This window comes from Spermophilus citellus (assembly GCF_964194105.1).
Source record: "Spermophilus citellus genome assembly, chromosome: 18".
Classification (NCBI taxonomy): Eukaryota; Metazoa; Chordata; class Mammalia; order Rodentia; family Sciuridae; genus Spermophilus; species Spermophilus citellus.
Window position 1 is genome coordinate 10,617,294 of NC_138200.1, and position 27,779 is coordinate 10,645,072.

Below are 27,779 nucleotides of genomic sequence, written 5' to 3' on the forward strand. Positions count from 1 at the left end.
CAAGTTCAACTCCACAGGCTCAGTCCTAGGAAGTTTCCAGGAGAAGGAAGACTTGAGTGAGCGGAGAGGCAGGATCCCTGTGGGGCTTGACCCCACGCCGGCCCCATGAGTCGCTTATTGTCATCCCCTTTGTACAGAGGCACAGGGACATCAAGCCTGGGGACAGCACTTCACGACTCTTCATGCCATCATGAATCACCTGGAGATCTGGAGCGGCCATCTTCCCCAAACCCCTGCGGTGCCCAAGCTTTGCGACAGGGCCCCTCTTGTGGGAAGCAAGACTGTGGACCTTTCTGGGGCGTGAGAAGAGCCATGTGCCCAGGCATGCATGTGTGGCCTGTCTTCTATGCCCTGCCTGCCCCCTCTGAGGGCCCCTGGGCCCGATTTCCTACCTACGGCCTCCTCAGGGCCCAGGGTCCAATAGTGGATGGTGCTGGCTGGACAGCTCCCCTGGGCCTGGAAGCCTCCCGGAGCGGGTGTTGGTGGAGCTTCAGGCCCTGATTGGGGACTCCTAGGTGGACCCTCCAGTAGCCCATCATTCTGCATTTGGACTCCTCACGGCGGCCCAGGAAGCCTGGCGAGAGCCGCCCAGCTTCACATCTCCTGCTCCACTTCCCGTGCCAGTCTGCCAGTCGTCCTGGTCTTTGGCCTCTTCCCAGGGCGCCCGTCCGTCCTCTGCCTCCTTTGGCTCTCTGCTCCTCCAGCCCACCCTCCAGGAAGCCCTCCTGATCCTGCTGGCTCAGGACCCCTCTTCCCAGATGCCCGCTCACAGCTCCTTGAGGGTCATAACCGGAGACAGACCTGGACCGCGAGCCCTGTACGGGCTGGAGTGACACGTACCTGGTCCCTGCCTGCTCCCAGCCCAGTGCAGGGAATGCTATGGGTGCTTAAGAAGTATTTGTGGAGTCAGTGAACCCTGACCTTTCATGTACCTACTCATACGCCCTGACAGGCGTCTCCATGGAACCTCCCGGCCTCTCTTGCTTTGCAGTTGCTCTGATTGACAGGGGAAGATGTCGCTGAGCAGGTGCCAGCAGAGGGCTGAGTCCAGGTGGAACCATCCGCTGTGCCCACAAGGAGCTGAGCTGGAGTCCGGGGTCTTCCTGGCTGAGTGGGAGGAAGGGGGTTTGGTTTACAGAGTCCAAACCATGGAAATGGAAGGGGCCCACGGGTACCAACTTACAGATATGGACTGTGCCCAGGCACAGGACATTTTGAGATGTAAGAAGAGTGTAGACACCTAAATGGTTGTGCACACACCTATCACACACACACATTAAACCCACACTGTGCATGCACTCAGAGGTGTTCAAACCCCAATCCACATACCTCTACCTGTCCACACACACCGAGTGACACCTCAGAGCTGCAGACACACAGAGTTTCTGCAGGCTTCACACAAGACGCTTGTGCAGAGATCCAGTCACAGGAGTACTGAGAGCCCCTAAACGCCCTCTGACTTGCTCTGTGCCATAAACCCTACAGAGGTAGGCACCCCCAGGCCCTGGGATACTCTGAATCACACACCTGGCTTCCACCATGGCTCAGCCTCTCTTCCACACACAACCACGCACACAGTTCCACACGTGGATACACAGGCAGGGCAGGGTAGACATGCCCAGAGAGCTGCACCAACCCAGACGCAGATGGTGTGGCTGCAGCCACTCCGGGCATTGGCTGGTGGGAGTGCTAGGTGAGGCTAGAGCAAGCCTGGAGGACTTACTGGTGGAGTGAGGCTAAGAACCATTGCCTAGTTCTGATCTCTGGGTGAGGAGGTCATCCCCCAGAAGCACTTTCTCCCAACTATGAACATGTGAGTCCAAAGAAGTAGCAACCAGTGTGGTGGCACATGTCTGAAACTCCAGTGGCTCAGGAGGCTGAGGCAGAAAGATCACAAGTTCAAAGCCAGCCTCAGCAATTTAGGGAGGTTCTAAGCAACTTAGCAAGACCCTGTCTCAAAAAAAAAAAAAAAAAAAAAAAAGTGCTGTGGATGTGGCTCAGTGGTTAAGCACCCCAGGTTCAATCTTGGTTTAAAAAACAACAAAACAGCGGAAGGACCAGAGCACAGTGGTGAAGGTGTTTTGGAATTCTTTCCATCTGGACTTAATGAAAATTATATGACAATTAATAATGAGAACAGAGTCAATCAAGAAAACTAACCTTGTACCAGGCACTACATCAGGTACACTACACTACAGGTCCGCTGTATTCTTGTTTAACCTCCCAATAATAGCAGAAGGAGGGCACAAGCTGTATGACATTGGACAAGTGATTCAACTTCTCTGAGCCACAGTTCACCCATCTTTACAGTGAGGAAAATAGCACCTAGCTCCCAGCAATTTTTTTTTTTTTTTTTTTTTTTGGTGTTGCAGGGGATGGAACCCGGTGCCTAAGTAAGTGTGCTAAGCAAGTGCTCTACCACTAAAGGATATCGCCAGTGACATGTCAAGTGCCTAAAACAGTGCCTTGCAGAAAGCATGATCCACATAGTTATTAATAATCATAATGATATAATTAGATATTATGATTAGTAAGCATAACAGTGATTATTTTTAGTGCTACTAATTGATGAGGAAACTGGGGGCTTGGGACTTGCCCGACCTATAGACTGTGTGTCGTGGCGCTCCAGAGCCTGGGTGGGTGGAGGCCGGGCCTCCCTACACTGGGTCACCTCGCGTCCTCTGCCGATTCCATTGCTCTCTTATAAGTTTTCCATTCTCTGCACAAACACCCAGACCCCATCCCACAGCCCCTCTGCAGGTCACCCAGCCCCTGCCCACAAGCCACAGTCTCTCTGTCAGGCCCGCCCGTGCTTCCTCCTCACTGGCCGGGGCCTCCCCACCTCCTTCCTCCCTTAACTTTCTCTTCCTGCTCCATGGGGATGCCTGCGGCTGGGTGGTCTCTGGCTTGAGCCACCCTGTCCCTGACTCAGGCCCCATGCCCCCTCACTGACCCTCCTGTGGCTGCGAGCCCCCGCAGCCAGACGGCCACGCGGGGGTGTCCTGGGGGTCACAGCCGGCCACGTGCCTGCGCCCAGGGTGGCTGAATTCCCTCTGTGATTCAGTCCCTTGTCTAAGCCACCAGGGGTACCCTGGCCGAGTGATGTCAGCGGCCAGGTATGCGGCTGGGGTTTCTCCGAGGTGACTCAGGCTGGGAGCTGCCCTCTCCTCGGCAGACACTCTGGGCACCTCTCCAGCAGGCTGCTACTGGCCGCCTCGACACTCCCTTCCTGGCCCCCTCCACACCCTCTGCGACCCAGAGCTGTGGGAACTGCAGGGCTGGGCTGGCCTGAGGGGTCTCAGAGGCCAGGGCCCAGCAACAGCCCTGGCCAAGCGTGCCCCATCCTCCCCCAGCCCCGGACTGTGGTCCTCCCAGTGGCTGCGGATGACATTCATTCATTCATTCATTCATTCAGACCTAACCAGGGGCTGGAGGTGGAGCACAAGGGTAGAGCCCTGGCCTGGTGAATATGAGACCCAGGGCTCAATGCAGCACTGGGCAAGGGGACAAACATTTAATCAGCACCCACCCTGCCCCCCTAGAAGAGTCTGCACTTTATGCCTTCATTTTATTGCTATTGGTATTTCCTCCAATTTGCAAGATTCCGACTGGTTTCAGTTCCTCCACCAAACTTTCCAAACAGCTCCAGATTCTTGGTTCCCAAACAGTCCTCAGAAGAAGTCCTTTCTGGAGTCTACCTTTCAAACAACCTGCTTCAGCAGGTGCACTTTCTAGTCTCTTTGACATTCCACATTCCCAGTCCCATTGGGTGATCTGAACCTTTATCCCACCTCCCCAAATTCCACCCTAATCCTTATCTGCCTTCCCCAGCAAGTGCACTCCACAGTGATGATCAGAACTGGGCCTTGTGGGTGCTGAGTGCTCACTGCTCACTTACTCTGGGTCAAGACTTCCAGACACAGCTTCATTTGGTCACTGCTGCCCCTAGAGTTGGTCCATGAACATGCCCATCGTATAGAAGAGAACTGACAGTCAGAATTTGGTACTGGCTAACGGAGAACCACAAAGCTAGCCGCAGGTTCTGGACATATGCGTTCAAGGGCACTCAATACTGATGGCAAAGACTGATGGGATTTTGTAGGTGTTTGTTTTGTGCCAAGCACTTTCTAAATACTTTCTGTGTGAGTTTACTCCCAACAGTCCACTGGGAGAACCACTCACAGTGCACAGGGGGGTTCACTGGTCATGGACACATGAGACTTAATTCATAATTAGAAATTGTGATAGATGCTGGGGAGGGAACCTGGGGGATTGTGTGCACACAAAAGTGGGCCCCCAACAGTTGCACACAGCGCAGAGACATACACAGAGTGCCAGAAATGCACAGCATGAGGTAAAACCATAGATATCCTTACACATTCATTGTTTCACAAAAATGCCCACGTGCAAAGACTCACTACAACTGTACACACACACACACACACCTACACAGCCAGTAGGGCTGCTAATGTCCACACATCCTAAGACACAAAAGCACATGCAGGAAACTGCTGGCTCAGTGGGGCAGTTACTGTCACTCAGTGGATGCCTCAGGGGCAGCTCTGGTGCGGGACCCCAGATGTAGATGAGGTCCCCATCCCACATTCACCTACGGTCACATCCATTAACACTGTCACACACCCAACTTCTCTGTGCTGAGATTCGGCCCAGCCCTGGTCACATGAAGCTGCTGGATGGGGCTTGCTGGGGGTGTGTGTTGGGGATGAGTTATTAGGACCTTGTGCTGTGGGCAGCTTCCCGGACATGGGACGGCATGACTGAGGGTTGACTGCCTGCTGAGAGAGGCTGGGAGAGCAGGCAAGGACCAGCGAGGGGACCGGGAAAGACGGAAGAGAGCGCTCCGCGACAGGTGGGTCCCGTGCATCCGTCTCCATGGATTGGGACCCTAATGGCAATAGTGCTCCCGGAGACCTTGGAGGCTGAGGCCAAAGCGGCAGGCCGGAGAGGTGGTATGTCCCTCTTTGGGTTGTTATTATTTAGGGGGAACGAGACGGTCACCGCGCGGGAGGCGCTGGACAGACAGACGTGCGGAGGAGGAGGGGGCGCAGACGGACAGACACCCACACGGAGGCGGTCCCGGGGCGGAAGGGCGGAGCGGGCGCAGCAGACGGCGGCTGTCTACAGGGAAACCCTCAATTTGGGGGCCCGGTTCTCCCCCGCTCCCACCACCGCAGCCGCCCCCTCCCGGGCTCCGGTCGGCCCGTCGTCCGCCCCGGCCGGTCCTGGCTGCGAGCGGTGCGGCCGCGCCGGCTGCCGGGGACAAACAACCCTCACGTCGCTAGGCGACGGCGTTCCACAGTCGGTCGCATCACCGCGTCTGCGCGGGCGAGGGGGGAGCGCGGGGAGACGGCGGCCGCCGAGTGGTTTGTTGACGTTGCCTGGCAACCGCCGCCGCGCTGCCCGGCAACGCCGGCCGACTGTTCGCGTTCTTAAAGGGGCAGGTGCACTTGACTAGTGGCTCTGGGAGACCCAGCTTTTCAGGGAGAGAAGAGGGTTCCTTCCAGGCATCGGGAGGCTGAGTGGATTCGGAGGCTGGTTTAGACACTTTGAGGCAGAGAAAGAACACGAGGCGAGAGCTGTTGTTATTTCAACTAAAGGGTGTGAGGTGTTAGTGTGATACTGATTGCCAGAGTGCACAGGTACACGTGTGGGCAGATGTGCATGGGAGTAGGTGGCAGAGATATACGGATAGAGAAAACTGGATTTGAATATCCGCTTTGTGACCTTGACCTGTGACTTCCTATGAGTCTCCTTCCTTCCTGAAGAGGGACTGAAAACATGACACACCTCCAGAATTGTGACTTTATGAAAGTCTGAGGCACTACATAGTAAGTGCTCTGTACATAATAGGCTTAATTAATTTTGGAATAAATGAAGTGGTTGTTAAGTACTAATGGAGCACTGTGCAATCAATAATGGGGGTGTTGCTATTAGTGATTTTTTTTATTATTTTCTCCACTTGGTAAAGATGTGCATTATAGGATCCTGGCAGATCAGTTGGAATCCTTGTCCTGTTAAATCCTGGCTGAGTGACCCCAAGCAAGTACCTTGCCCTCTCTTATTCTCTATTTACTTCTCAATGAAACCAGGGAATCCCTCACATTTCTTAGAGTCACTCAAGGGTAACGTCCTGGGCGGGGGTCCCCTGTCATTGGGCATGTCAGGTCAGTGCCCCATGTCTATGGCATGACTCATGGCGCTATGTTATGTAAAACTCCTAGATTCTGCACAGAGGGCAGGTTATATAAATGAATTTAATGTGCATCCTACATAGCAGGCCCGGGGAGGGGACCTGGCTTGAGTAAGCCTGAGATTGCCCAACCACTGACTGCTTCTAAGAAGGAGGGCCTGTGAGGCATGGGACACTGTCTCATTCAAAAGAATGTATACCTATGCTGGCGGGGGGTTCTCTCCAGACCCCTATGTAGTTTTTTGTCTTTCTCCGTCTCTGACTTAATGGGTCTCATCTCTCTGCAGCTTTCTGACTCCTGTCTCTGATGTGTCTCTCACCATCTCTGTCTCTGTCACTGTTTGCTTCTAACCCCCTGAATCCCATTCTATCGCCCTTCTCTCTTATTTTGTTATTTAACTTTCCACTGATTTGTTCCCAGAGAGAGTCTAAGGAGGAGCTGAGCAGCACAGGTCCTCTTGTGAGTGACTGCTCTGTGATCTTGCGGTGGGCCCTCTATTCTCTGGGCCTCTGCTTTTCCCTATCTGCAAAATTACATGGAGCAATAGTGCAGGTGGGCAGGGGTCCTGATCACCCAAAGGACATTGTAAAAGTGGATTTCTCTGATCCCACATTGACAAGCTGTGGGTGAGAATTTCAAAGAAAGAGGCCAAGGATTGATATGTGAGACAGATACTTCCTGGGTGATTCTGAACAGCAAGCTGGAATTGATGACCTGGAGCCTCCACACACTTGTTCCAATGCCAAGTTCTGATGCCACATAATAGGTGAGCCTCTAGGGAGCTACGCGGCCATGGATAAAGTCATTCCCCTGCAGGCAGAGGATCCTGAGTGTGGAGGAGCAAAGGAGATAGAGCTGGGGTTGAGGTGGGATCAGAGACAAAGAGACAGAGATAGAGTCAAAAGGGAGAGAGATAGAGAAGGAGAGAGATAAGGGGGGTAAATTTATAGGGAAAAATTTTGTGTCTTCTGCACACCTCCTGAAAATTCACCCTCAAGAGCAGAGGGCCACATCTCCGTGGGCAGGTGTGACACTGCTTAACAGGTCTCTGCAGGCAACACAGGGGTGTGCCAGGACTAATGCTGTGATTTGGTGTGGGAAGCAGATGCCAGGGTGGGAGGTTCTGGGTGCACCCTCTAGGCATGTGACTGCCTGCCCCTAAGCCAGTGTCCTGGCCCAGCATGGGTAACTACTTGACAACTGAGCACCAGTCAGGCAGCATTCTCCCTGTTGGGTCCAGACAACACCCTGCTGGGTGTGGCTGATGAGGGTACTGCCCCAGGAGTCCTTGGACCCACACAGGCAAGTAGAGGGTTGGGATAGCTGAGGGCACTGAGGATGTTATGTCTGGATGTGTGAACTTGGACTTGTCCATCTTTGCAGTCCGACTGAGCCTGGAGTTCTTGGGCAAGCTGAATGACCTCCTTGGGTCTCAGTTTCTGCATCTGTAAAATGGGGAAGGTAATGACTTCTATGGGGATGGTGACTAACATAATGGTAACTGTTGCCATCTGCTGAGGGCTTGCCAGAAATGTGCTTGTTGGCCAACTCTGCAGCTCCAAGTTCAAACACCTCCTGAATCAGATTCCTACTACGCCCTAGTTCAGGTCACCTCTCACGGGGACCATTGCGGCTGCCTCCTGCCTCTGCCCCATCCTCAGAAGTCTATTCCCCACATACAGCCAGAGGGATCCTGTTGGAATCCATGTCAGCTCATGCCCCTCTTTTGTTCCCAGGGTTCCCAACTCAGTAAAAGTCAAAGGCTCCTCACACCACGCACAGTGGTCCCTTAATCTCTCTGACCTCATCTGCGGTCACAACCCATCCCTTGTTCTCTATGCCACACTGGCCTCCTTCCTCCTGTTCCTCCAGCCCACCAGACATGTTCCCACCTTAAGGTCTTTGCACTTGCTGTTCCTTCTGATCAGGATGCTCAGCCCAGATATCAGTATGGCCTCTTCCTCACCAGCTTCCGGTCTTTGCTCAAATATCTCACTTAGGCCTTGCCTGACCACCTCATTTACAGTGGCAGCCCTCAACCCTTCCTCTCTGCATCCCCAGCATTTCTTACTATCCAGAGTACTATATGATTTGCTTTTTTATAGTTATTTATTGTATATTTATGTGTAGGTAGTCCCCCTCCCCACTCCCAAAGAGTAAGCGCCCTGAGGGACAGAGATCCTTGTCTTGCCCACTGTACTTGCCAGTGCCTGGCATACAGCAGATGCAGTATCTATTTGAATGAATGAAGAATAGTATGTGCCAGGAGTGGTGCTACCAGCTCTAGGTCTGACAATTCACTAAATCGTCACAACAGTCCTATTTGCTAAGTGCTGCGTATTAACGTCCCCAATTTTATAGAAATGAAACTGAGAGTCGGAGAGGGGAAGTCCCTGGGACAAAGTTCGAAGGCCCTGGAGATCAGAGATAGATTATCCAGTCACCAGGGGCATCCCTGCGGGTCTGAGGGTGCCTCTCTTTAATCGCACCACCTCTGTTTATTTCTGGGGCCTATCCTTGCTCCATTGTTGATTGTGGTCTCTCCTTATTTCTGTGCCTCTGAACAGCTCCCGGTGGCCAAAGTCTCCACGTGCGTCCCCAAGTTTTGGGCTCCGGGGTCCTGTCTGTTTTCGAGTTGCTGCCTGGGTGCTGGGGGTCTCTGTGTGCTCCAGGCCTCTGGAGGCGAAGGCCTCGGTAGAGAGTGGGGGAGTCTGTGTTCTGCTAGGCTCCGCTGGCTGTCCGGGCCAGGCGGCCATACAGTCTGCCCTGCCCCCGCGCGGCCGGGCTCACAGCGCGCAGCCCCGGGGCGGGGCAGGGCCTGTTGCCTGGAGACCGATGTTTTGCTTCTGCAAACTGGGTCTCTGGGCCACCGCCGGGAGAGCTGCATGGGAACCGGCGCCCGTCGTGGGAGCCGGCCGGGAGGGGCGCGGGCAGCCCGGGGCCAAAGAGGGGCCCTGGGGAGCCACGTTGGGGAAGGGGAGGAAAGGGACTGGGGAAGGAGGTAGGGGTATGGGACAAATTTCGGGGACACGAAAGAGGGCTGGGAGGCTCGGATTCGGGGACGAGAAAGATGATTAGGGGTCAGTTTCAGGAAAGGGGAAGGAGTTTGGTGAAGACCGAACGATCCCAGGGGGAATATGCGCGGAGCCACGAGAAGGGGTTGGAAGGACAGGGACAGAGTAGTGGGGATAGTTTGAGGGAGCGGAAGAGAGACCCAGGGTGGGTGAGCGAAGGAAGGGTGTGGGAAACTGGAAGTTTAGGGAATCACAAGTGGGGGTGTAGTAAGGGCAAGGAGTTTGGGAGGCCTTGAACACCCTGGGGGAGTGCGGGTGTAGAGGACAGATAGGTGCGGGGTCGGGAAAGTATTGTAGGGAGTGCGGGGAGGTCGGTGGAGTTTAGGGGGACAAAGATCCCTGAGAAGGCCGAAACCCGCCGGAAACAGGGGTGAATCAGAGCCGGGAGGCTCGCCACTGCCAGACTCTGGCGGGAGGAGCGGGAGGGGCCCTCCCTCCCCTCCCCGCCCATTGTCCCCGGCTTGGCCAGGACGTCCGGCGACGTCCCTGGGGACGCGCGACGGGTTATGTAACCTTGCCAGGCACGCCAGCTCCCGGGGAAGGGACTGGAGTCGGACTCTCGGGTTCCTCCCCCCCCCCATCCCGAGGGCGGGGCCTGGGTCGGGATCGCGGAGCGTCTCGTGACGTCACGAGGGTCGGGTCCACCCGAGGCGCGAACTGGTTTTCTTGCTCCTTCGCCTCGCGATTGAGAAAGGAGGTCTGGATTTGAGACCGGGGTGGGAGGCTGGTAGGCTTAGCGACGCCCCTGTTGGAGAAGCCCAGTTACCACGGCTTTTAGCCACGAGGGTAAACTGAGTCCCAGAGAGTGCTGACTCCTTTCATTTGATTTGCTCATTTAACGAAGATGCACTGAGCACCTGTCCCGGTTACTGTCGAGGTGAGGGGTTAGTTTCAGGAAAGGGGAAGGAGTTTGGTGAAAACTGGAGTCCTGGATCCCTAAAGTCCCTGGGATGACTCCTTTCCAAACTGTGATTGGTCCCAGCCGCACCTCCTTGAAGCCTTCCTCCTTAGTGCACAGGACAGAATGCGTCCTTCAGCTCCACAGTCCCTATTCTCTGCGTGACTTCAGTCCCCCCGCACTTCCTCTCATTCTCATCCCCCCCACAGGGCATGACTAGAGATGCTGGTCTTAACAGCCTGTTGGAGAATCACTCAGACGTCATACACAGCTGGCTGTGCTGTCACCGAGGTGTGTCCCTGCGATGTCATCAAGCATCCTCATTCTCCCATAAACACCTCTGGGGGCCTTTTGAGGGGGCATTGCCCTGCTGCTGATGGTACCTTAACCTCCCAGAGGGAGTGATCTACTGCTATCCAGACCCTCCTTCAGAAGGGGCTGAAGGGCCTTCTCAGCCACCATCGCTCCTCCTCCAGCCAGCCTTCCTGGAATCCTCCCTCCTCTCCCCAGGCCCTTGGCATCTGCCCTGGCCTTTCTGATCTCATCCATGTCTCCAATTTTGAGAAACCTTCAGAGTCAGTCCCTGGGAAGGACACAGACCTGTGCCTCCCCAAACCCATTTCCCCCTTTCTAAAATAGGCATGACATTGGGGTCTGGCACACATAGGGATGGTGACTCCAGTGGGTTCACTGCTATGAGGGACTTAGCACAGGTGGGTGACCTTGTGAGAGCAAAATCAATCCTACTGGCCACACATAAGAAAGAGTTACCATTGGGAAGCTAGGATCAGAGGGAGGAGGGAAATTTATTTTCCTTTTGGGGGATGGAACTTAGAGGCACTCTATCACTGAGCTATATCCCTGGTCCTTTTTATTATTTTGAGACAGGATCTTGCTGAGTTGCTGAAGCTGGCCTCAAATTTGCAATCCTCCTGCATTGGCCTCCAGAGTTGCTGAGATTACAGGTATGTGCCATGTCACCTGGTGAAATGTACTTTTTCAAGGTACATCCTTTTGCATTTATTAAAACAGTAAAGAGCAGGTACCATGCTAGGCTTGGTGGAGCATGCCTGTAATCCCAGTGATGCAGGAGGCTGAGGCAGGAGGACCACAGTTTGAGGCCATCCTCAGCAACTTAGCAAGACCCTAAGCAACTGAGACCCTGTCTCAAAATAAAAAATAAAAAGGGCTGGGGAGGTGGCCCAGTGATTAAGCACCCCTGGGTTCATTTCCCAGTACCAAAAAATAACATAAAATAAAAATTAAAAAGTAGGGGCTGGGGTTTTAGCTCAGTGGTTGAGGGCTTGCCTCACATATGTGAGGCACTGGGTTCAATCCTCAGCACCACATAAATAAATAAATAAAGCAAAGATATTTTAATAAATTAAAAAGTAGAAACCATAAAGAAATAATAAGGGGGGCTGGGGATGTGGCTCAAGCGGTAGCGTGCTCGCCTGGTATGCGTGCGGCCCGGGTTTGATCCTCAGCACCACATACAAACAAAGATGTTGTGTCCGCTAAAAAATAAATATTAAAAAATTCTCTAAAAAAAAAAAAAAAAGAAATAATAAGGGCTGGGGATGTGGCTCAAGTGGTAGCACGCTTGCCTGGCATGTGTGCGGCCCGGTTCGATCCTCAGCACCACATACAAAGATGTTGTGTCCACCGAAAACTGAAAACTAAATATTAAAAATTAAAAAAATAATAAAAAAAGTTTAAGGTGGTGGACATGCTAGTTACCTTTATTTGATCACTACCCAATATATACATGAACTGAACCATCACATTGCACCTCATTTATACAAATGTAAGAATTAAGTAAACAAATTACTGGGTGCAGTGGCACACACCTGTAATCCCAGCAGCTAAGAGGCTGAGGCAGGAGGATTGAAAGTTCAAAGCCAGCCTCAGCAATGGCCAGGCGCTAAGAAACTCAGTGAGACCCTGTCTCTAAATAAAATACAAAAAAGGGCTGGGGATATGACTCAGTGGTTAAGCGCCCCCTGGGTTCGATGCCCCTTACCCCTCTCCCCCAAAAATAAACAAACAAAAATAGAAATTTAAAAATGACCATCTCTGGACTGATTTTGAAACTAACCTGGAACCCTTCCACTCTCCCTAGCTCCCTCCAGACCTCATCTGAGAGGATCCCACTAACCACCCTCCATCTGGGTGGGACCTGGGCCTCATTCCAGCGTGTCTCCTCTCCCCAGCCACTTAGCCACTTCTGGCCCTTCTTGCCTCCTGACAGTCTCTCAAATCTGCCGTCTCCTTCTGGGGCTGTAGCTCAGTGACAGAGGGTTTCCCAGCACATGGAAGCCCTGGGTTGATCCCCAGCACAATAAGAACAAAAACCAGCCAAACAAAAATAACAACCCTGCTCCCTTCTCCTTCCCGCCTCCCACACTCCCCACTCCCACTAAGGTTCAGGCCCCTCTGCTCAGTCTACCTCCACTGGCAACCAGGAGTCTTACCGAAGCAGACCTGCCCTACTCACACCTCCCCCTGGCTCCCCAGGGCTGCTTGGGCCTCCTCACTCTGACCCACCAGGCCCCCTATAGTCCTGATCCTAACCACATGATTCCTCTAGCCTTACAGGATACTCCAGCCCTATCCTTCTGCCTGGCCTGTGTGTGTGTTTGTGTGTGTGTGTGTGTGTGTGTGTGTGTGTGTCTCCCCATCCAAACAGCACAGCAATTGGACACCTGATTGAAGCTTGGTGTCCCCCAGGGACAGGGACCTTATCACCCCTTGAGGCTGCCTCCCATCCATTGCCAAGCTGTTGGGCCTAAATTGTCATTGAACTAACATCTGTCTGGTATAGCCCCCTTCCTGGGCCACACAGGGCAGGGCAGTTCTCTTTCAGAGACCTGAAGTGGCAGTGACAGGAGGAAACTTCAGCACAGATCCTTTGGCCTGACTCCTGCATAGGCACTGAAAGTCACAGGATTTGGTAGAGGAAGGGTCTCCGAGGGTTTAATGCCTGGGAGATCTGGCAGGGTTCTGTCTGTCCCCAATGCCTAGAGCTGTTGTGTCCAATCACTGACTTGGAAGGGAGGTTAGAATCTTAGTGGAACTAGGATTGGTCACCAAAGCACTGGGTCTCAGGCTGAGCCCTGACTCTGGTGACACAAAGATCCTAAACTCAGCCACAAAAAACCTGCATCTATCCTCCAGCCTAAGCCCCAACTCTGGTCACACAGGATGAACCCTGATGCGAAGGCACACTTTACCCAGATCCTGCGACAAGTCCCCATACCCAAACCTAAGCCTAGCTGCTCTCTGTAGAAACAAACCAAGAAGTCAGACCCTCACTAAAGCATCACCCCCCAATCCCAGCCCCACGCGCTCAGACTTCCTGTGACCTTCCACCCCCAGGGAAGTTGGGTTTGAGGACTGGGATGGGGAGCACGAGATTGGTGACTCGGGTGGGAAGGAGAACAGGGCCAGGAGTAGGTGGGGGATGGGAATACCATCTGGGGACATAGTTGAGGGACAGGGATTGAGAATGAGAATTAGGATCGGCGGGGTAAGGGGATTATGGTCTGGGATGAGGATGGAGGTGAGGCTGAGGCTGGGGCACAGGACCAGGGACACGGCCAGGCTGGCGGCGGCGGGGAGCTGGGGTCGCAGCTGGAGGCGAGCGTGGCCGCGGGATGAAGTGGGGGCGCGCTGGGGACAGCACCGCTCCCCCTCCGCGGCCTCCCTTCCGCTCCCCGGAAGCGCTGAGTCGTCCTGCCTTATCTGGGGGCCGCTATTTCAGGCTCCGCTCGCAGCGCAGCGACTATTTTTAGCGGCGCTGGGGTAAAAATGGACGCTGCGCCGCGCGGGCTCCCGAGGCCGTGCGCGCCCCACGCGAGCCCCGCGGCCGGGGACGCGCCTGAGTTCCCGCTCCAGGCGGGTCCGCCGCCCGGCCGCCCGCGCCGCGCACGCCGCTCGCTCCCTGGAGCCGGAGCCTGGCCGCCGCCGCGCCGCGCGGAACATTCCAGGGACTTCGGGACGCTTCGGCCCGGCGCCGGCTGCGCGCTGTGGCGGCGGCGCTGCGCCCCCTGGCGGCGCCCGCGGGGAAGGCGGGCAGGAGCGGGGCCCCGCGCGCCCCACGGGAACTTTCGAGGAGAATTAATTCGAATGCGTTGCAAGGGACGATCATTCCGCGTGAGCTTGGATACCCCCCGGAATGGGGAGCTCTCAGAAAACTGGGAAGTTTGTTTTTTTGTGCCGTTGAGGTGGAACCCAGGGCTGCCCTACCACTGAGCTGCAGCCCCAGCCCTTTTTTTGTTTGGTTCAGGGTCCAGACTGACCGAGAACTTGGGATCCTCCTGCCTCAGCCTCCCGAGCCGCAGGGATTACAGACGTGTGGTAATATTTGTCCAGCCTTTCGAGATATATTTGTCAAGGGCCTGCTGGTGTGTGGCTCCGTGCTGTGGAGACAAGAGCAAGTAGTGAACAAGACCAAGATCCCTGCGCTCATGGGGCAGATGTTCCACTGCCCGGGGCAGGGGCAGAAAGTAAATCACTATGACTTCAGATTGTTTTAAGCACCGTAGAGCAAGTAAAATAAGATGACGTTAAAATAAAGGGGAAGGGCGGACTGTGGCTCGGTGCAGAGCGCTTGCCTGGCCTGGTGACGCCCCAGTCCATCTCTTGCTCCTGGAGGTAGGAGCCTGGAGAGGGACCAGCTGGGGGCTGGGCCTCCAGAATGTAGATGAGCTCCCACCCGCAGCTCTTCCCTTCACTTTGGTCCCTTCCTGTGCCTGTGAGCGCTTTACCTCTCTCCCAGCATATAGACGCCACTCATTTTTATTAGATGTTGATGGACGTTTAAGGAATAATGGCTGCCGTCTGTTCAGCACCTACTCAGCGCCTAGCCATGGGAATTGCCGCCTTGGCATATCCGTTGGATGCTGACCCTTGCCGCGTTCCCGGAACCCCTAGCCCATGAGGAAACTGTTCCCCATCTCTCTCATCTCCTACCTGCACTGGTGCCTGTGACATTTCCAACCCTCTGCCGATACCATCCAGCCTGTCCTTTGGGAAACTCCCCCATTCTAAACTTCAGCTCATCTGGTTGTCCTGGGACTCCCCATTTTTCCTGTCCAGGGAAGGCTATGTGACCCAGGCCCAACCAATCAGCGCATTCTGGTTTGTCCGCCCTCTGACCACAGTGATTGGATCAGGGTTGGGCAAGTGACCCAACAGTGCCCAGTTAATGATGGCTGTGGGACCATTAGGCAGGAGACCTCTTGGATTGCCAAGAAGGTGGGTTGTGAGCCTAGAGCTTCTGAGACCATCTTTGCTATCTGAAGGAGAGCCTGCCCAAGTGGGAAAAATGTACTGAGAAATAGGGACAGTGACTTCATATCATCAGGTGGGACCCTGGATCCAGCTGTGACTGAAGCTGGTTACTATTTTATTTATTTATTGTACTGGGGATTTAATTCAGGGGTGTTTTACCACTGAACTACTTGCTCAGCCCTTTCCTTTTTTTTTTTTTTTTAATTTTGAGATAGGGTCTGTCTAAGTTGCTTAGGGCCTTCCTAAATTGCTGGGGCTGGCCTCAAATTTGCAATCCTTCTATCTCAGCCTCCTGATTGGCTGGGATTACAGGAATGGGCCACCATACCCAGCACTACTTTGGAGAGTCAATACATTTTCCTAAATTAGTTCGCATCTGAGGATGAGAGATTCCTGATTAATTCACTGTCCCTCTCCATGATCCACAAGAACCGGTTCTGGGGCTGTGTAGCTCAGTGGTAGAGCGCTTGCCTAGCATGTGTGAGGCACTGGGTTCCATCCTCAGCACCACATAAAAATAAATAAATAAAACAAAGCCATGCCGTCCATACACAACTACAAAAAAAAAAAAAAAAAAAAACAGTGGTCCTGACACTCCTCACTACCCCTGCTCCTTGGGTATGCAAGGTTGTGCCCTGAGGCAGTGACCCTGTGAGGCCTGGGCTGGTTGGGACTTTTCAGGTCTCCTGAGGGGATGCATCTGGGCTCTTTCAGGATCAGGCATCTCCATGTCCCCAGGTGTCCTCTTGCCTGAGAACCTGAGCTCTGAGGACACATCCACAGTCATGGCTGGCTAATGGTAGCAGCTTAGCAACCAAGTACCATAGATGGGATGGCTTCAAAATGACAGGAATTCCTCGCTCCAGTTCAGAGGCTACAGTCTCCTCACGGGGGCCAGCACGGGGAGAGCGCATCCGGGTCAAGGTCTGCCCTTGTCTCATCCATAGGAGCTAAGGCTGGAGTCTCTACAGAAGTGGTGGCAGGGGACCTCCCACCAGGGAATGACCCCACCACCCTGAAATGGGACTCATTAGGATTTCAAAGACAGGCTAAAGCACAGGGTGAATCATCTAAAGCATTTCTTAGGGGACTTGCAGAGTGGCCTGCAGCAGGTCCTGCTGATGAACATCGAGAGCCAGAGGCTCTGGGTGGGTGAGTGTGTCCACGGCTAGGGCTCAGGGCTGGCTGACATGAGGCCCTGAGGCTCTGGCTCAGGTCGGGGGCCAGATTCTTTCAGTGTTTTTGAGGCAACAACATCAGCACCCTTATCAGCACCTGGGAATGTTCCAGGCTTCTGCGGGGGACACCGGTGCTGGGAAAAACCAGCTGATGGAAGGTCACAGAGGTCAAGGCTTTCTGTGATTTTTCAGTCAGGACACAGGAAGAAAGCAAGGGGAGGTGTGGGGACTGCATAAGCCTTCTGGTGACCACCTCTATGTGGTGGCATGAGAGCTCTCTGTGGTTCATTTTATGAGGGCACTAATCCCATTTGTGGGGGCCCCACCCTCAAGATTCAGCCACCTTCCAAAGGCCTCCACCTCCAAGAGCATCACATGGGGATGGGGTTTCCACATGAACCTGGGGGACATAATCATGTGGCACTGCAGTGAAGGTGTCCCAAAACACCTTCCACCTCTCCTGGTCAGGACCCCAGCTCCACCTGAGCATGTGGCGTCTGGCTGCACCTGGACCCTGGGTCTAACCACATCCTGAATGCCTCCCCCTGTGAGTCACACAGGGTTTCACCCTGACCTCAACGGCTCCCAGAACACCTGTGTCTTTGCCCCACCCCACGATTCCCAGTTCAGGCACCATCCTGCCGTCACCTAGACTGGAGGCCTGGATCTCTTCCTGCCTCTGGTCTTCCACAGCTCATCACTCATCTCCATTCTGACATTTAAGGATTTCATGTGTCCCCCCATCCCACCTCACCTTTCCCAGCCTCCTTCCTGGTCTCCCTCCCCAATCCTGCCCACTCCTGTCCAGAGGGAACTTGCTAAATTGCAGACCCACCCCGTCAGGTCCCTCTCCTACTCAGAGCCTGCTGTGGCTCCCTAGTGCTCCATTCCTCTGACCCACAGGACCCTAAGTGGCCTGAATGCGGCCACCTTCTTTGATCCTATCTCTCTCCCTCTACCCTCACTCCACACCAACACCATCAACTCTGCCCTCAAACCATTTCCAAACTGTGTGCCATTCCCAAGTGCGCCTCTGCCTCCGAACCCTGGACTTTTCCTGTTCTTCCCCATCTACTGGGCACTTCCTCACTTTTCAAGGTTCAGCTCAACATCGCCCCCTTTAAGAACCCTGCAGAGCCTGGGTTGGGAGCAACTGTAATCCCAGTAGCCCAGGAGGCTGAGGCAGAGGATCTGAGCTCAAAGCCAGCCTCAGCAATTTAAGGAGGCGCTAAGCAATTTAGCAAGACCTTGTCTCTAGGGGCTGGGGTGTGGCTCAGTGGAAGAGCCCTTGCCTAGCATGTGTGAGGCAACGGGTTTGATTCTCAGCACCGCATATAGATAAATGAATAAAATAAAGGTCCATCAACATCTAAAAATTAAAAAAATAAAAGACCCTGTCTCTAAATAAAGCATAAGAAGGACTGGTTCAGTGGTTAAGGGCCCCTGGGTTCAATCCCTGGCACACACAAAAACAAACAAACAAACAACAACAACCATCCCCCCACTCCAGCCCCACACACCGGCCCCGTTGAGTGGGGCTTGTTCCCTGGTGGACCATGCACAAGCCCTCAGCACAGATGACCCCATTCAGTTCCCCTAACGTCCTGAGAACAGGAACAAACATTTCCGGTTCCTAGATGAAGAATGAGGGTCCTAGTCGGCAGGGCTCATCAGTGCACCTGTAGGCGGCGGCAGCACTGGAACTCTGTACCTCCTGCAACCTGGATCCTCTGGCTGGGGAGATTGTCCATCTCAGCATTGTGAGTTTGTTTGCTTTTGTTATTTGTGGTGCTGGGGATGGATTCCAGGGCCTCATGCATGAAGGGCAAGTGCTCTACCACTGAGCTGCACCCAGGCTCTTAGCTTTATTGACTTGAGTAATGTTGTCCGTAGAGGCACGTGTTTGCCCTGTCTGAATAAAAAATTAAACCCCATAATCCAGGGTGGCCACAGAGTCCTGGCTGTGATACTGTGGTCTTCCTCAGTGAAGTAGCTTCTTCTCCAGGTGTGGAGGAGTCAGGGACTGCAGAGCATCCTGCACAGGCCGCATTTGACCTGAGCATCAGTCGCTCTGCCTGCACACACTTGTGTCTAGATTGTTCCAGAAGCTCCCAGTGCATCTGCGGATTCACAAATGGCCCCCTAGTACCCCATGACCTCCCAAATGAAGAACACAAATCCTGTGAGCCAGTGCTCTCCATGAGAAATAGGCTGCGGGCCACAAGTACAATTGCATATATTGATTTTTGGAAGTGGGGGGTCTCACTGTGTTGCCCAGGTTGACCCTGAGCTCCTGGGCTCAAGTGATCCTCCCGCCTCAGCCTCTTGAGTTGCCGGGATTACAGGTGTGCCCACCGAGCCTGGCTTTCATTCTACTTTTTATTTATTTATTTAAATTTTGAGACAGGGTGGAGCATATTGGTGCACACCTGTAATTCCAGCACTCAGACGCTAGGCAAGAGGATTGCAAGTTCAAAGCCAGCCTCAGCAACTCAGCAAGGCCCTAAGCAACTCAGTGAGACCCTGTCTCTAAATATCTTCTTTTCTCTCTTTCTTTCGTTTTTAGACGCAGTCTCCCTAAGTGTCCAGAGCTGACCTTGAATTTGTAATCCACCTGCCTCAACCTCCTGAGTAGTTGGGACTACAAGTCTATGTCACCTTGCCCAGTGAATAAGTGTGGTTTTATTTTAAAAACAAATGTTAAAGAAAAAAAAGACAGGTGGAAATAATCTTGTTGTATTATATTTAACTGGTAAAACCAAAATACTAATATTTCAACATGTACTATGAGGAAGTGTTTTTTATTTTAAAAAATTTTTGTACTCATGGATGGACAGAATGCCTTTATTTCTTTTTACATGGTGCTAAGGATCGAACCCAGTGCTTCACACATGCCAGGCAAGTGCTCGGCCCCTGAGCTACACCCCAGCCGAGCAAGTTTTTTTTTTTATTTTTATTTTTTTATTGGCGCTTAGCTTTATAGTTCTTCATAGTAATTGGGTTCAGCCCAGCAAACTCATGCATGCTTGGAAATCAATCTCAGTTCATGATCCTTCCCTTTTCCTTACCATCCTCCCTCCCTCTCCCCTTCCCTTTTCTCTGCCAGACTTCCTTCTGCTCATCTATTGATTTATATTTGGTTGATTCCTCATGTTTTCCCATCCTCCCCCGATTCCTATATCTTACTCTAACTTCCACATTTGAGAGAAAACATTCGGCCTTTGTTTTTTTTGTGATTGGCTTATTTCACGTAGCATGGTAGTCTCCATTTCCATCCATTTACCAGAACTGCCATGATTTCATTCTTTCTTATGGCTGAGTAGACCCCCACCATATACACACACCACAGTCTCTTCATCCATCCATCCACTGTCTGGCGTCTGGGTTGATGCGTAGTTTAGCTATTGTGAGTTGTGCTGCTGTGAACATCAGGGTGGCCGTGTCACTACAGTGTGCTGAGTTCAGATCTTTTGGGAAAATGCCAAGGAGTGGGGTAACTAGGTCCTATGGTGACTCCATCCCTAGTTTCTTGAGGAACCCCATACTGCTTTCCAGAGTCCTTGTAGAGCCTACAGTCCCACCAACAATGTGCAAGAGGACTTCCCCCCAACCTCAAGGCATGCATCATCATTTGTATTCTTGATCATTGCCATTTGGAGGGAGGTGGAATCTTGGTCTAGTTTTGCTCTGCACTCCCCTGGTTGCTAGAGATGTTGAACACTTTTTCATGTGTTTGTTGGCCATTTGTGTTTCTTCTTTTGAGAAGTTTCTGTTTAGTATTTTTTTTCAATTTATTGATCGGGTTATTATTATGTTTTTGGTGTTAAGTTTTTTGAGTCCTCCATAGATTCTGGATATTAATCCCCTATTGGAGGAGCAGGTGGCCAAGATTTTCTCCCATTCTGTAGACTTTCTCTTCACGCTCTTGTTTCTTAGCTCTGAAGAAAATTTTTAGTTTAATGGCACTCTCAGCTATTATTATTACTATTTTGGTACTGGAGATTGAACACAGGGGCACTTGACCACTGAGCCTTGTCCCCAGCCCTATTTTGTATTTTATTTAGGGACAGAGTCTCACTGAGTTGCTTAGTGCCTCACCTTTGCTGAGACTGGCTTTGAAGTTGGGATCCTCTTGCTGCAGCCTCTTGAGTCGCTGGGATTACAGCCTGAGCCACCACACATTATTAAGGGGATTTTTTTTTTTACATGCATTTCGCGTGCTAAATCTTTAAAATCCAATGTGGATCTAAACTTTCAGCGACTCTCATTTTGAACCAGTCACATTTGAAGGTCTCAAGAACCACATGTGAGCTGGGCGTGGTGACACACACCTGTAATCCCAGTGACTCAGGAGGCTGAGGCAGGAGCCAGTCTTAGCAACTTAGTGAGGCCCTAAGGAATTCAGTGAGACCCTGTCTCAAAATAAAATATAAAAAAGGGCTGGGGATGTGGCTCAATGGTTAAGTGCCCCTGAGTTCAATCCCTGATACAAAAAAAAAAAGAAAAGAAAAAAAAAAGGAAAGAAAAGAAAGAAAAAAAAAAAGATTTGGTTGCTTACAACGTATGTCCTTGAACAAAAACCTAACCTCTCTGTTCCTTAGTTTCCTCTCTATAAAATGTATTTAACCAGATAAGTCATCTCAGAAGGTTGTGTTGTAGACTAATTGAGACTCAATTAACTTTTCTATTTAACATTTTAACATAAGACTGGAAGTCTTTGCGAATTCTATAAGACAAGAAAAATAAACGGATGTGAAGATTGGAAGGTGGGTGGTAAAACTGCCTTTTAGACCATTTTTAAGAAAAACCTGAGAATCTACAAAGTATCTTAGGATGAGAATTTGCCCAGGTTGCCTTTAGAGGATTAGTCGACTTTACTCAAAATCATTAATCGGCTAAAAAGTATAAGGAGTCAGGAAACTAGAAAAATGCTGTTTGCTTGTACAACGGTGACTCCGATTTTGATCTTGACCCTGAGCCTCCTCTTGCCTACTTGACATTACCCCTGGGTTGCCTCCAAGATTCCTCCAACCTTATGGTGCTCAGCGAAAGTTCTCAAGCTTCTTCCCAAGACTGCTGTGCTGGCGCAAGTGGCTGACAGTCCACCAGGACCCCCAAGCCCAAGCCCCTTCCTGACGCCCGTCACCTCGTCCTTTCCCTGGGCTTTCTGCTCCATCCTTGCTCTCTCTACAATCCACTCTGCCACAACCTCAAGGCTCTGCATGGTCTGTCTGTCCCTGAATTGTGAAGCCTCATTTGTCACTACTGTCACCCTTGCTTCCTCTGCTCCTTCTTCAAACTCACTGAAGGATTTCCTACCCCAGGGCTTTTGCACATGTGGCTTCTCCTGCCTTGGAAGCTCTCCAGCAGATTTCCAGTTACCTGTAGAGTCTCTTCCTAACTCCTCCTTTGACAAAGGAGCCCCCTCTGGCCTCCCACCCTGTTCAAACAGCACCCCCACGCTCTTGTCCTTGTGATACCAGGTTCGTGTGATGATTTTTTTAGAGATTCCTAAACTTTTTGATCACAGCTGCCTTATGTTTTTTTTTTTTTTTTCTCTTTTTTGGTGTGTGTGTGTGTGGGTAAGCCCGGGGTGCTCAACCCCTGAGCCACATCCCTGCCCTATTATTTTTTTGAGACAGGGTCTCCCTAAGTTGCTGAGGCTGGCAACTTAGGGAGACCTGCCTCCTGCCTCAGCCTCCTGAGCTGCTGGGATTACAGGTGTGGGCCACTGTGCCTGGCCTCCCTATGTTCTTACCAAAGGACCCCAAAGAGTTTTTGTTGATGTAGGTGATAGCTATCAGTATTTATTGCATTTAGAAAATAAAACAAAGCAATTTAAGGAATATGTATTGATTTGCTTAAAAATAAACTCTCCTGTAATGTGACATATTTTAATGAAAAAATTACCATCTTTTCAAAAATTAGTGAGAAAGTTGTTGTCTGCATACATACACATATGTATTATATATGCAAATATGTGTTTATATCTATATGTTTACATGCTTTTAGTTTTCATACTGGGGATTGAATCCAGGGGTGCTCTACCACTGAGCTGCATTCCTGGCCCTTTTTAACTTGTTTTTCTTTTCTTTCTTTTTTTTTTTTTAAAGAGAGAGAGAGGGAGAGAGAGAGAGAGAGAGAGAGAGAGAGAGAGAGAGAGAGAGAGAGAATGAGAGAATTTTTAATATTTATTTCTTAGTTCTCGGCGGACACAACATCTTTGTTGGTATGTGGTGCTGAGGATCGAACCCGGGCCGCACGCATGCCAGGCGAGCGCGCTACCGCTTGAGCCACATCCCCAGCCCTCTTTCTTTTTTCTTTTTAGTACTGGGAATTGAACCCAGGGAGTCTTAACCACTGAGCCACATCCCCAGCCCTTTTTTATATTTTATTTAGAGACAGGGTCTCACTGAGTTGCTTAGCGCCTGGCTGTTGCTGAGGCTGGCTTTGAACTTTCCATCCTCCTGCCTCAGCCTCCTGAGCCACTGGGATTACAGGCCTGTGCCACCACACTGGGCTCTTTTTAATTATTTTTTTATTTTGAGACAGGATCCTGTTTGCCCAGGCTGACCTTCAACTTGTGATCCTCCTGCCTCGGCCTTCAGAGTCACTGGGATTACAGGTGTGCACACTGACCTGGCTTATGATAATAATGGTGACCTCATAGGGGAAGGGTTCTTGTGCTGCACTTTGAGAATCACCCCCCCACACCAACTGAATGCCTCTGGGGCTGGGTGACCTCAGCATAAGAGTCAGTCCTTTCTGCAGGCAGGGTACCTGGGACCCTCACTCAGTTTCTGAATCTTGGCTTCTTCTAACACTGGGAGGATGCGGAATCGAGGGGCACTCTAATGCACAATACACACCTGCTATTTGTCCCTGCTATTTGTCCTTCTGGAGAAGGCCACCTTCTTCTTCCTTTTTTTTTTTTTTTTTTTTTTTTTTAAGAGAGAGAGAGAAGAGAATTTTTTAAATATTTATTTCTTTTTTAGTTCTCGGCGGACACAACATCTTTGTTTGTATGTAGTGCTGAGGCTCGAACCCAGGCCGTAAGCATGCCAGTATTTTATTTAGAGGCAGGGTCTCACTGAGTTGCTAAGCTCCCCAAGTTGCTAAGGCTGGCTTTGAACTCCTGATCCTCCTGTCTCGGCCTCCTAAATGGCTGGGATGACAGGCGTGCACTCTTACTAACACTTTTTATGCATGTAGTTAATTCCTCCTGAGGCCTGTCCTGTGCTGTGCTAGGGACATGGTGATGACATGGTGGTCCTGGCTCAGCCCTCCTGGGGCTCCCAGGTGGATTTTTTATTTTATTTTTTATTTTTTTAGAGAGAGAGAGAGAGAGAGAGAGAGAGAATTTTTAATATTTATTTTTTAGTTCTCGGCGGACACAACATCTTTGTTGGTATGTGGTGCTGAGGATCGAACCCGGGCCGCTCGCGTGCCAGGCGAGCGCGCTACCGCTTGAGCCACATCCCCAGGCCCCAGGTGGATTTTTTATTTGTGAGGGACTGCTCCTGGTCCTCAAGGGTGTATGAGTTCTCAAAGGCTGAGAAGGTAGGGAAAGGCAGTTTAGGGAGTGGGAAGAGCATTCAGAGTCACGAGGAATAGAGGAGACATGCTCTGGAATGCTCAGGGTCCTCTACCTCCAAAGCGCCTCTATTCCGTTAGTGAGAAACAGGGGTGCATCTCTGGTTTAACTTCTTTCTTTCCCAACCACTTTTTTTTTTTTTTTTGTTTAAAGACTTCCTCAATTCTGGGCTCTTTGGTGAAAGTCCCACCTCTGAGCCAACCTCACTGTCTCATGCTGCAGTCCTTCGGTTTCACCGTATATCCACCCACGTCCTATTCACTTAGGATGTCCCAGCAAAAAAAAAGGCGTCCAGGAGGGCGCAGGGTCGGGTCCAGGCGCCTCCACTGTCCCCATCCGGGGGCCTCCGCTTGGGCCCGGGTGAGTCAGCCCCTGGCGGCTCCCGCGTCATACCGGCCGCTCCGCTCCGCGCTATTTCGGGCGCGGGGCGCTATAAATAGAGGCTCGCGGAGCCGCGCCGCCCCCCTCCGCTCGGGCCCCCTGCGTCCCCGGCCCCGCCGCGATGGCCGGGCCGCGCGTCACCGCGGCTAAGTTTAGAGGCGGCGGGGACACCGGCCTGGTCACCGTGCCCCGGCCGCGCCTCCGCCCCCAGGGCCGCGGGCTCCCCAGCCCTTCCGGGGCGCAGAGGGGACCCGGGCTGGGACCTGGCGGCCCGCGCGGCCCGGGGCGGCTGGACCTCGGACTTGGGGTCTGGAGCGAGGACGCGGCTCCGCGCTGGAGGCGCGGGAATCGGAGCTGGTCCCGCCGGGACCCGGCGACGCACCCGGCTTCCCGGGCCGGGGTCCCGCGTCGAGCGCCAGGTTGCACCGCCAGAGCCATCCGCCGGTCCCTAGCCCGCCGCTGACAGTGACGCTAACCGGGGCGGCGGACTTTGCAGCTCCCGAGTGGCGGGAAACGCTCGGGGCGGGACAGGGCGGGACCGGGCGGGGACCGCCGCCCTCACGGTGTGGTCCCGGCGCTTCTGCCCGCTCCCGGGAGCCCGCAGGCAAAGCCTCTCGTGGGGCGCCGGCGCCCCCTGGCGCCAGCGGCAGGAGTTGCGCTGCAGGGTTGGCAACGCCATTCCCAGCCCCCGGGGACCGAGTCCTGCCGGGTTACCTGGGGGCCCCCAAGGACACTGATTCATAGTACTTCTTTAGACCATTCGGGGCTTGGTTCTCTCGACTTTCCAATGAACTAATGATACCAGGGCCGGGTGGCCACAGGAAGTGGGCTGCACAGCTGCCCTAGTGCCTGTCGCAGCGCAGGGCACACCCTAGGTGCTTAGTACTTAGAATCAAGAGGTGAGCGAACCGGGCCATCTCAAGACCGGACTCTGGACTTACTGAATCCTCAGTAACTGCTGATGGCAAGCTGAGGCTGCGGTGGAGAAGTGGCTTTCCGTGGGGCTCGGCCTCTGTGGGGTTCATTCACACAACACTGGGTTCAGAAGCGCCTTGTGAGGAACTGTGATGCAATGGCAGCTCCAGCTGCCACCTCCCAGGACCAGGCAGGTCAAAGGCTACTTATTTATTTGAAAAATCCTAACAATAATCCCTCTACTGCAGATCAAGTCCAGTTCTAAGCACTTTCACGTGCTAATTCTTCACGTGTTAATTCCTCTTAACACTTGTATTGTTGTTACACCCATTTCAGAGATGAACAGACTGACCAAGAAATGAGTTGCTGGCCCAAGGTCATGCTGCTAATTAGTGATCCTGGAGAAAATGACACCTACGGATGAGACTGTGAAGGAAGGAGAATCAGTTGGGTCAAAACTCTTCTCAGAGGCCACCCAGAAGTCAGAGAGAAAGAAGAGCAATTACTTCTAACTTTGCAAGGAAAGGAACTAAGAACCCAGAATTCCAGATTCCAATCGTGAGAATAAAAGAACAAAAGAGATTTTCAAATGAGCACAACTCAGAAAATTGCTATTTACAGATACACTCTCCAAGAATTAGTAGGGAGTAGGTCGGGGGTGTGCTCAGTGGTAGAACATTTACCTAGCATGTGTGAAGCCCTGAATTTGATTTCCAGCACTGCAAACACACACACACACACACACACACACACACACACACACACACGAATTAGTAATAAAAATACTCTAACAAGAAATAAAATGAGCTGGGGAAGAAGAGCACACCTGTAATCCTACTTGAGGAAGCTGAGGCAGTGTGAGGCCAGCCTCAGTAACTTAGTGAGACCCTGTCTCAAAAGGTAAAAACGAGGGCTGGGGCTGTGCCTCAGTGGTAGAGCACTTGCCTAGCACATGTGAGGCACTGGGTTTGATCCTCAGAACCACATAAAAATAAACTAAACATATGGTGTCCATCTACAACTAAATATATATATATATATATATATATATATACATATATGTATATATTTACATATTTATATATTTATATATATATTTATATATATATTTGTATATATATATATTTTACATATATATATATATATATATATATATATATTATATATATATATTTAAATTTTTTTAAGTGCTCCTGGGTTCAATCCTCACTCAATACCAAGGAGGGAAGGATTGTCATGTCCCCAAAAGAAATGCTTAAGTCTTAATCCTGGTATCTTGGGAAGCAACCTTATTCAGAAACAGGGTCTTTCCAGAGGTACCCAAGTTAAAATGTGATATTGGGGTGGGAGGGTGGGCCCTAATTCAATATAAATGATGTCCTTATAAAATGGGAAAATTTGGACAGAGGGCCGGACCCACAGTTGAAAGGCTGACCTGGGGGTGGGGTGGGGTGGTCATCTGCTAGGAGGCATGGAGCAGAGACCAATGAGCTCAACAGAAATGTCCAAAATAGGTGTGCATGTTGGAAATTTGATAGGTGACAGGCATGATGTCAGAGTAGTGGGGAAAGGGCTGGCCTTTGGTACAATTGGCTACATCTATCCTAAATCCTTACCTCAGTGCATTTTCCAAAATAAATCTGCTATGGAGTAACGATGGAAACATAAAATCAAAACTGGGGAATGTTTAGAAGAAATGACAGAATATACACAGATGACCTTGGGGTATGACAGGTCTCTAAAACCAGGAAGAGCAAAAGCCAGGATGGAACAGATAGACAAATAGGTGTGAATAAGCCCTAAGAACTTCTAAATAAATAAAGCTAAAACACAGAGTACAAAACGAGGAGGAAACGTTTGCAATACATGAGACTAAGAATTGGAATCAGAATCCAGAACGTACTCCTATAAATTAATAGTAATAAAAAAGGCACACAAGCCATTTAAAAAAATGGGCAAAGGATATGAGCAAGCAACTCACAGAACACAAAATATCTAAGACCAATAAACTCACAAAAACATGTTCTATTTCCTTAGCAATCACAGAGTTACAAGTTAGAACAGTGTGATACTATCCTTTCAGGAAATGACTAATACTAACTCATCCACCAAGTCTCCGCCTAGCTGTCCCCTCCTCCAGGAAGCCCTTCCTGACTCCCGGGTTGGGTTAGGCGCTGCTCCTAGCCCTATCCCATGGCTCTGTGGGGTCGCCCGTTCCTCCCACTCTGGTGG

General features: G+C 51.6%; 1 long non-coding RNA gene across 1 annotated transcript; it reads left to right on the forward strand.

The window, feature by feature from the left end:
- The first annotated feature begins 4,772 nt into the window (after window positions 1–4,772).
- Window positions 4,773–26,140, forward strand: LOC308637212. The gene is made up of 2 exons (XR_014019582.1): window positions 4,773–4,970; window positions 25,884–26,140. It is a non-coding gene; the product is annotated as an uncharacterized lncRNA (long non-coding RNA).
- Window positions 26,141–27,779: the final 1,639 nt, after the last annotated feature.